The following is a 10,765-nucleotide window of genomic DNA, read 5'->3' as shown; positions in this document are numbered from 1 at the left end:
GAGCGCTTACTGTGTGCAGAGCACTGTACTAAGTGCTTGGGAAAGTACAATATAACAATAAACAGACACATTCCTTGCCCACATTGAGCTTCATTCATTCACTCATTCATTCAATCGTATTTATTGAGCGCTTACTGTGTGCAGAGCACTGTACTAAGCGCTTGGGAAAGTACAATATAACAATAAACAGACACATTCCTTGCCCACATTGAGCTTCATTCATTCACTCATTCATTCAATCGTATTTATTGAGCGCTTACTGTGTGCAGAGCACTGTACTAAGCGCTTGGGAAAGTACAATATAACAATAAACAGACACATTCCTTGCCCACATTGAGCTTCATTCATTCATTCATTCAATCTTATTTATTGAGCACTTACTGTGTGCAGAGCACTGGACTAAGCGCTTGGGAAGTCCAAGTTGGCAACATAGAGAGACGGTCCCTACCCAACAGCGGGCTCACAGTCTGGAAGGGGGAGACGGACAACAAAACAAAACGTATAAACCGAATAAAATAAATAGAATAAATATGTACAAGTAAAATAAAGTAATAAATACGTACAAATCTAGCTTCCAATCTGGAGGGGGAGACAGACATTAATATAAATAAATACATTGCAGATATGGACATAAGTGCTTTGAGGCTGGGAGGGGGGATGAATAAAAGGAGCAAGTCAGAGCGACGCAAAAGGGAATGGGAGAAGAAGGAAGGGGGGCTTAGTCAGGGAAGGCCTCTTGGAGGAGATGGGCCTTTTAGACTGTGAGCCCACTGTTGGGTAGGGACTGTCTCTAGATGTTGCCAATTTGTACTTCCCAAGCGCTTAGTACAGTGCTCTGCACATAGTAAGCGCTTAATAAATAAGATTGATGATGATGATGATGGGCCTTCATTAAGGCTCTGATGTAGGGGGAGAGTCATTGTCTGTCGGATTTGAGGAGGGAGGGTGGTCCAGGCCAGCGGCAGGACGTGGGAGCAGGGTTGGCAGTGAGGTAGATCATCATCTTCCTCCTTAGTATAGTAGTGAGTACTTCCCAAGCGCTTAGTACAGTGCTCTGCACACAGTAAGCGCTCAATAAATACAATTGATTGATTGAGTATCCCTAACTATCACGCGGGAGAACGGGGTTCGATTCCCCGACTGGAAGACGGGAATTTTTTGAGAAGCAGCGTGGCTCAGTGGAAAGAGCCCGGGCTTTGGAGTCAGAGGTCGTGGGTTCGAATCCCGGCTCTGCCCGTTGTCAGCTGGGTGACTTTGGGCAAGTCATTTCCCTGCTCTGGGCCTCAGTTCCCTCATCTGGAAAATGGTGATTAAGACTTGTGAGCCCCCCGTGGGACAACCTGATCACCTTGTAACCTCCCCAGCACTTAGAACAGTGCTTGGCACATAGTAAGCACTTAATAAATGCCATTATTGTTATTGGTATCGGTAGATGAGATCGAGGTGCAGGAAGAAGGTTGGCATTAGAGGAGCGAAGCGTGCGGCTTTATGCCCCTTTTTAGATGCCCCCCTCCATGCCCAGACCCAAGCTATTCTACGAGAGGAGGGTGGGGCCACAGGTCCATTTTAATGCTACTTTGACAGTCTGGTTTTCAGCCGGCCTGTCCCCCGTCCAGTACAGAAGCAGCTCCCAATACCCCTATGTCCAATATTTTCATTTTCAGCCCCCAGCCTCCCTCCTCCTCGGCTCCCGCCACTGAGTTCCACGGCTCGGAAGCGGCGCCAGTGTGGTTCCCCTCGGACCCGGAAAGAGGAGTAATTTGGGAGGACTGGGATCCCCCTGGAGAAGTGATCCCAGTTCCGCGGACACGGATGGGCATCCTCGATACGGTGCATATGATGTCCTCATGTTACACGGCACCACCGCGTACCATAGGGGTTGTCAGTCGCTCAGTCAGTCAGTCGTATTTATTGAGCACTTACTGCGTGCCGACCACTGTACTAAGCGCCTGGGAGAGTACAATATAACAATGAACAGACACATTCCCGGCCCACAGCGAGCTTACAGCCTAGACGTGGGGACAGACATGATTATAAATAATGTGGGCGTCTGTCTGGTATCCATGAGGGCTGTCAAGGACCACCTTCCTCAAAAGCGAGCTTAGCAATTTTGCAGGGGACTCCCGGTCTGCTCCGCCTGCTCCCCCCAAAAAACTTAGCTGGATTTTCAGAGACTTAAATCCTTCTCCCATCCCCACCTTCCACACTTCACTATAAAGAGGGAAAAAGTTGGACTTTCCCCTTACAAGACCATTCATTCCGATTACTGGATTAATGGTAGGGAACGGTGCCAGTGGCAAGCGTATGAAGGACTCCTCTCAGGCTGGCCGTGAATTTTTTTCTTTAAATGGTATCTGTTAAGTGCTCACTATGTGTCAGAAACTGTTCTAAGTGCTGGGGTAGACACAAGGTAATCGAATTGGACAGAATCCATGTCCCACTTGAGACGCACGGTCTTAATCCCCATTTGACAGGTGAGAGAACTGAGGCACAGAGAATAATAATAATGATGGCGGCATTTATTAAGCGCTCACTATGTGCAAAGCACTGTTCTAAGCGCTGGGGAGGTTACAGGGTGATCAGGTTGTCCCACGGGGGGCTCGCAGTCTTAATCCCCATTTTACAGATGAGGGAACTGAGGCCCAGAGAAGTGAAATGACTTGCCCAAGGTCACACAGCAGACAAGTGGCGGAGCCGGGACTAGGATCCCGGTCCTTCTGACTCCAGGCCCACTATCTCCCGTGGCTTCTCAATTCTGAAGTTATGCAGTAAATAATAATATTTTTTATTTATTTAGAGTAATATTTATTACTCCATTTATTTATTTGACTTGTACATATCTATTCTATTTATTTTATTTTGTTAATATGTTTTGTCCTCTGTCTCCCCCTTCTAGACTGTGAGCCCACTGTTGGGTAGGGACTGTCTCTCTATGTTGCCACCTGGGACTTCCCAAGCGCTTAGTCCAGTGCTCTGCACACAGGAAGCGCTCAATAGATACGATTGATTGATTGATTGATTAATAATAATGATGGTATTCGATAAGTACTTTATTCTGCGCCAAGCACTGTTCTAAGCGCTGGGATACTCACTTGCCGCCTTTGCCCTGAAGGGGAGAACAGGCGACTGGTAGATAGGATATCTGAGTTCGAATCCCAGCCCTGCTCCCCTCTAGACTGCAAACACCTTGTGGACTCTATTTATTTTTTTATTTATTTTACTTGTACATATCTATTCTATTTATTTGATTTTGTTAGTATGTTTTGTTTTGTTGTCTGTCTCCCCCTTTTAGACTGTGAGCCCACTGTTGGGTAGGGACTGTCTCTATATGTTGCCAACGTGTACTTCCCAAGTGCTTAGTCCAGTGCTCTGCACACAGTAAGCGCTCAATAAATACGATTGATTGATTGATTAATAATAACGATTGTATTCGATAAGTACTTTATTCTGCGCCAAGCACTGCTCTAAGCGCTGGGATACTCACTTGCCGCCTTTGCCCTGAAGGGGAGAACAGGCGACTGGTAGATAGGGTATCTGAGTTCGAATCCCAGCCCTGCTCCCCTCTAGACTGCAAACTCCTTGTGGACTCTATTTATTTATTTATTTATTTTGCTTGTAAATATCTATTCTATTTATTTGATTTTGTTAGTATGTTTGGGTTTGGTCTCTGTCTCCCCCTTTTAGACTGTGAGCCCACTGTTGGGTAGGGACTGTCTCTATATGTTGCCAATGTGTACTTCCCAAGCGCTTAGTCCAGTGCTCTGCACATAGTAAGCGCTCAATAAATACGATTGATTGATTGATTGACAGGGTCCCCCAAGGAGCCATTCCCACCTTCAGCCCCCACTGAAGACGCGAAGTCCTGAAAGACCGTGGATATTTATGTTGAAAATCTGCCACTTGGCCCTAGAGAAGCATTCATTCATTCATCCAATCGTATTTATTGAGCGCTTACTGTGTGCAGAGCACTGTACTAAGCGCTTGGGATGTACCAGTTGGCAACATATAGAGACGGTCCCTACCCAACAGAGGCCTCACAGTCTAGCAGCGTGGCTCATTGGAAATAGCCCGGGCTTTGGAGTCAGAGGTCATGGGTTCAAATCCCGGCTCCGCCACTTTGGGCAAGTCACTTCACTTCTCTGGGCCTCTGTTCCCTCATCTGTAAAAATGGGGATTAAGACTGTGAGCCCCCCGTGGGACAACCTGATCGCCTTGTAACCTCCCCAGCGCTTAGAACAGTGCTTTGTACATAGTAAGCGCTTAATAAAGGCTGCCATTATTATTATTATTATTATTATTATCTATCAAGAATGCCTACGGGTATTATCAGCAAATGGAAGCCCCCTGTGGGATGCGAAAGCACACAGTCCCCTTTTAGACTGTGAGCCCACTGTTGGGTAGGGACTGTCTCTATGTGTTGCCAATTTGTACTTCCCAAGCGCTTAGTACAGTGCTCTGCACATAGTAAGCGCTCAATAAATACGATTGATTGATTGATTGATTAATGAAAGGCTGGGTGCGGAGGCTTCGCGGGCCTGTTCTTGACTGTAAATATTTCCCCTTTAATATTCCCACTTTTGGTGATCGTTTACTACAGGAAGTTATAGACTAATCACACTATAAAACCCCATCCCTGGAAGAGATAGCAATTTCAGCCACATACGGGAGCAGATAATGGAGTGTTCTTCACTAGCCGGAGAGATGACGATGATGATGATGATGGTATTTGTTAAGCGCTTACTCTGTGCAAAGCACTGTTCTAAGCGCTGGGGGGATACAAGGTGATGTCTCTATATGTTGCCAATTTGTACTTCCCAAGCGCTTAGTACAGTGCTCTGCACATAGCGCTCAATAAATACGATTGATGATGATGATGATGATCAAGTTGCCCCCACGGGGGGCTCACAGTCTTAATCTGTGGCTCAGTGGAAAGAGCCCGGGCTTTGGAGTCAGAGGTCGTGGGTTCACAGTTTTAGACTGTGAGCCCACTGTTGGGTGGGGACCGTCTCTATATGTTGCCAACTTGTACTTCCCAAGCGCTTAGTACAGTGCTCTGCACACAGTAAGCGCTCAATAAATACGATTGATTGATTGACTGATTCAAGTCCCGGCTCTGCCACTTGTCAGCTGTGCGACTTTGAGCAAGTCCCTTAACTTCTCTGTTAGCTTGTTGTGGGGAGGGAAAGTGCTCAAGCACTCTATTTGTTTATTTATTACTCTATTTATTTATCACCCTATTTTGTTTGTACATATTTATTCTATTTATTTTATTTTGTTAATATGTTTTGTTTTGTTGTCAAGCACTTAGTCCAGTGCTCTGCACACAGTAAGCGCTCAAGAAATACGATTGATTGATTGATTGTCTCCCCCTTCTAGACTGTGAGCCCGCTGTTGGGTAGGGACCGTCTCTAGATGTTGCCAACTTGGACTCCCCAAGCGCTTAGTCCAGTGCACACAGTAAGCGCTCAATAAATACGATTGAATGAATGAATGAATGAATGAATGAATGAAGCAGCCTAGTGGACAGAGCCTGAGCCTCGGAGTCGGAGGGACCTGGCTTCTAATCCCAGCTCTGCCACTTTGCTGTGTGACCTTAGGCAAGTCACTCACTTCTCTGTGCCTTAGTTATCTGTAAAATGAGAATCAATCAATCAGTCAATCGTATTTATTGAGCGCTTACTGTGTGCAGGGCACTGTACTAAGCGCTCGGGAAGTACAAGTCGGCAACACATAGAGGCAGTCCCTACCCAACAGGTAGACCATGAGCCCCATGTGGGACATGAATGGTGTCCAGTATTAGCTTGTGTCTACTCCAGTGCTCAATACAGTGCCTGGCACATAGTAAGAACGTAACAAATGCCATTAAAAAAAATCCGACCACATGGATACGGGGTTGGCATCCGACAGCAAATGGGTGAGGCAGCCGCCTCCGGTTTCACTGCCGCCCGAGTCAGACGATGCCCAGGTTAATGGGCATCCCGATACGGGAGCGTGAGGGTCTTCCCATGACGCACACTTGGTTTTGGTGTTAGTTGTATTTATTGAGTGCTTACCTTGTGTGCAGCACTGTACTAAGCGCTTGGGAGAGTACAATATAATAATAAATAGGCCTATTCCCTTCCCATAACAAGCTGGCAGCATGGTGTGGTGGATAGAACACGCGCCTGGGAATCAGAAGGCCATGGGTTCTAATCCCGGCTCCTCCACTTCTCTGCTGTGTGACAATAATAATAATAATGTTGGCATTTGTTAAGCGCTTACTATGTGCAAAGCACTGTTCTAAGCACTGGGGGGGGGATACAAAGCGATCAGGTTGTCCCACGTGGGGCTCACAGTCTTAATCCCCTATTTTACAGATGAGGTAACTGAGGCTCAGAGAAGTGAAGTGACTTGCCCAAGGTCACACAGCAGACGTGTGGCGGAGCCAGGATTCGAACCCATGACCTCCGATTCCAAAGCCCGGGCTCTTTCCACTGAGCCACGCTGCTTGCCTTGGGCAAGTCACTTCACTTCTTGGTGCCTCAGTTCCCTGCAAAATGGGGATTGAGACTTTGAGCGCCACGTGTGTCCAACTCGATTTGCTCGTATCCACCCCAGCTCTTAGTACGGTGCCTGAAGCGCGTACCAAATACCATTATTATTATCATTATCATTATTCTGCCTGAGCTCATCACATGACACCGCGTGCCCGGGCACGACACACGCATCCTCAGAAGGGGATGGCCGGGGGCCCGAAGCCGAGGCCCCGCGCCTCACCTCACCGTGGGACCGGCCCCCCAGTCTGCCCCAACCCTCGCTCCGGGGAGCCAAGGGGTTAAGGCCGCCCAGCCGATGCCTCTTTTTGCAGTTCAAAAGTCAAACCAATTAATTGTGATATAGGAGGAACCCAGTCGTGGAGGGGAGAGTCGAGGGGCCGGGGCGGGGCGGCGTGGAGCCTTCAGAAACGGTTTTATTCTTTTCCGGAGGCCCAGCAATGCAGGAAGTTGGGAGTTTTGGAGGGGGCTGCGGGGGGGAGAATCCGGAAACGCTGGAACAATAGGGGTTTCCTGGCAGAGCGTCCCAGCCTGGAATGAGTAGGCCGGCAGATATGCAATATTTCCCTGAAGGAGACAGGACAGGGCCTTCCCGCGTGATACGGACGCAGCCTGAGGTAGACTTTAGAGATGACGAGAGGGACGACGCCTCCGCGGCGTTCCCGAATCTTCTCCTGGCCTCACCAGCTTCAGCGGGCATCTCTTTTTTTTTTTTTTTTTTTACTCTATTTATTTATTTAATTTATTGGTACCTATCTATTCTATTTATTTTATTTTGTTAGTATGTTTGGTTTTGTTCTCTGTCTCCCCCTTTTAGACTGTGAGCCCGCTGGTGGGTAGGGACTGTCTCTATATGTTGCCAATTTGTACTTCCCAAGCGCTTAGTACAGTGCTCTGCACATCATCATCATCATCAATCGTATTTATTGAGCGCTTCCTATGTGCAGAGCACTGTACTGAGCGCTTGGGAAGTACAAATTGGCAGCATATAGAGACAGTCCCTACCCAACAGTGGGCTCACAGTCTAAAAGGGGGAGTAAGCGCTCAATAAATACGATTGATGATGATGATGATGATGAATCCTTCTGGTCGAAATTCATTCAGTCTATTCATTGAGCGCTTCCTGTGTGCAAAGCACTGTATTAAGAGCTTGGGAGAGCACAATATAATAATTATTATTATTATTACATGCCGTCGAGTTGCTTCCGATTCATAGCGACTCCATAGATATACTTTCTCCAGAACGTCCTGCCTTCTGCCATAATCCGCGATCTTTCTAATGGTTCTTCTGTTATCGTTGTTATGTTCTTTATCCCATCTAGCTGCTGGTCTGCTGCTTCCACGTTTTCCCTGGACTTTTCCTAGCATTAGTCCTCCTGATTATGTGTCCAAAGCACGCTCATCTAAGTCGAGTCATTTGGCCTTCCAAAGGAGAAGCAGCGCGGCTCAGTGGAAAGAGCCCGGGCTTTGGAGTCAGAGGTCATGGCTTCGAATCCCGGCTCCGCCACATGTCTGCTGTGTGACCTTGGGCAAGTCACTTAACTTCTCTGAGCCTCAGTTACCTCATCTGTAAAATGGGGATTAAGACTGTGAGCCCCACGTGGGACAACCTGATCACTTTGTATCCCCCCAAGTGCTTAGAACAGTGCTTTGCACATAGTAAGCGCTTAACAATGCCAACATTATTATTATTATTATTAGTACTTTGGTTTAATTTGCTCCAAAATCCATTTTATTTGTTTCTCGGGCAGTCCGTGGTATTCGCCAAAGCCTTCTCCAACACCACATTTCAAAAGAATCGATGTTATTTCTTCTATCCTGTTTTTTCACTGTCCTGCTTTCGGATCCATACGTTGTCACTGCAAGCACCATAGAGTTGATGATTTGTATTTTTGTGGCAGTTGTTACCTCGGCACATTGCGTGACTTTTTTCCAGGCTTTTCCCTAACGTTAGTCTTCAGTGCATTTCTGGCCTGCAAGTTCGTTTATGATTGATTATCGATCCCAGGAGAGAAAAATTGTCAACTATCATCATCAATCGTATTTATTGAGCGCTTACTATGTGCAGAGCACTGTACTAAGTGCTTGGGAAGTACAAATTGGCAACATATGGAGACAGTCCCTACCCAACAGTGGGCTCACAGTCTAAAAGAGTGGGCCCACAGTCAACTATCCCAATCTTCTCCCTGTCCGCTATAAATGTGTTAAAGTTGTCATGATCTTTGTTATCCCAATCTTCTCCCCGTCCACTATAAATGTCCTAAAGCTTCCAGTTGTCATGATCTTTGTTTTCTTGACATTTAAATATAGGCCCATATTTTTGTTCTGTCCCTTAACTTTTAGTAATAATAAGCCCTTCCAATATAACAATTAACAGACACGTTCCCTGCCCACAACAAGCTTACAGTCTAGAGGGACGAGCATACAATCTGGTCATGAAGTGGAGAGTGACAACTTGAGCTGAAAGGAATCAGGAACTGGGGGAAACAGCTTGGGTTGGTCGGATCCGCCCGTGGTCTGAAAGTGCTTTATCTTGAATCTTCAAAGTCTCCTTACAGTGGAGATGGCACTTTTATGCGCCTAAGGAGACCTGCTTGATTTTATTGTTCTTTGTGAGATCAGAACTCGCTGAAGAAAGCTCAAAGTTGTCTCTGGATCCTTGTTTCTCTAGCCTGTAAGCTCGCTGTGGGTGGGGAATGTGTGCGCTTATTGTATTTTACTCTCCCAAGTGCTTAGTACAGTGTTCTGCATAAGTTAAGCACTCGATAAATGCAATTGAACTGAAGAAATGATTTATGCTTCCAAGAGGGAAGTGAACATAAAAGACCATGAGCTAGGCCATTTTGGGTTCATTCAGTTGTATTCATTCATTCAGTCGTATTTATTGAGCGCTTACTGTGTGCAGAGCACTGTACTACTACTACTAATAATAATGTTGGTATTCGTTAAGTGCTTACTAAGTGCTTGGGAAGTACAAGTTGGCAACATCATCATCATCATCATCAATCGTATTTATTGAGCGCTTACTATGTGCAGAGCACTGTACTAAGCGCTTGGGAAGTACAAATTGGCAACATATAGAGACAGTCCCTACCCAACAGTGGGCTCACAGTCTAGAAGCACTGTTCTAAGCGCTGGGGAGGTTACAAGGTGATCAGGTTGTCCCACGGGGGCTCACAGTCTTCATCCCCATTTTATAATGAGGGAACTGAGGCCCAGAGAAGTGACGTGACTTGCCCAAAGTCACACAGCTGACAATTGGCGGAGCCGGGATTTGAACCCATGACCTCCGACTCCAAAGCCCGGGCTCTTTCCACTGAGCCACGCTGCTTCTGTGAGCATACTCATTGAGTATTGAGTGCCTACCAACTCCACTAGGTTGTACTCTGCCGAGCGCTTGGTACAGTGCTCTGCACATAGAAGCACTCAGTAAGTATAATTGATTGATTGATCGATGGATGGATTGGTTGATTTAGGGTCAATCTCACGGTCTGCCCAGCGCAGAACTCCGACTGCAGTGGTACCCGGACATTTGGAGAACACGGATCCTGGTTGCTGTCCTGGACCCCCATCCTCACGGTTAGAGACTGGAAGGAGATAGTTGAGAATGTCAGGAGGTCCATGTTAGGTCACTAGGGGAGAGTCAGGAATGGAGAGGGGAGAGTCAGGGGTGTTGGTCCATGCAGGGTTGGAAATAGGAAAGTTAAGGGTGCTTAGTGCACTGCCAGGCACCCATCAGGTACTCAATAAATTAAAACCGATCGATTGATTATGGAGCACGAGACTTGTGTAGGGGAGGATATGGAGGAGAGACTCCTCCCAGAAGGATGAGTCCTTCAGATCTGGAAAAAGCTCAAAACTGCGCTCTTTTCAGAAGCAGAGGAAGGTAGTTGGGCCATAAGAACAATTGAGCGGGGGGAAATTGGCTGTCCCGAGGCCGAGGCCGTGGATGCGGGGAACTGACCCTTTTACTCTGCAAAACGTGTGACTGTTGTCCTCATTCTCAGTCCCAGCACCTCCTCCAGGAGGCCTTCCCAGACTGAGCCCCTTCCTTCCTCTCCCCCTCGTCCCCCTCTCCATCCCCCCATCTTACCTCCTTCCCTTCCCCACAGCACCTGTATATATGGATATATGTTTCTACATATTTATTACTCTATTTATTTTACTTGTACATATCTATTCTATTTTATTTTGTTAGGATGGTTGGTTTTGTTCTCTGTCTCCCCCTTTTA

Source organism: Tachyglossus aculeatus, chromosome X5 (genome assembly GCF_015852505.1).
Source record: "Tachyglossus aculeatus isolate mTacAcu1 chromosome X5, mTacAcu1.pri, whole genome shotgun sequence".
In the NCBI taxonomy this organism is placed as follows: Eukaryota; Metazoa; Chordata; class Mammalia; order Monotremata; family Tachyglossidae; genus Tachyglossus; species Tachyglossus aculeatus.
The sequence above is the reverse complement of the archived record's forward strand: the minus strand, read 5'-3'. Positions refer to the sequence as shown.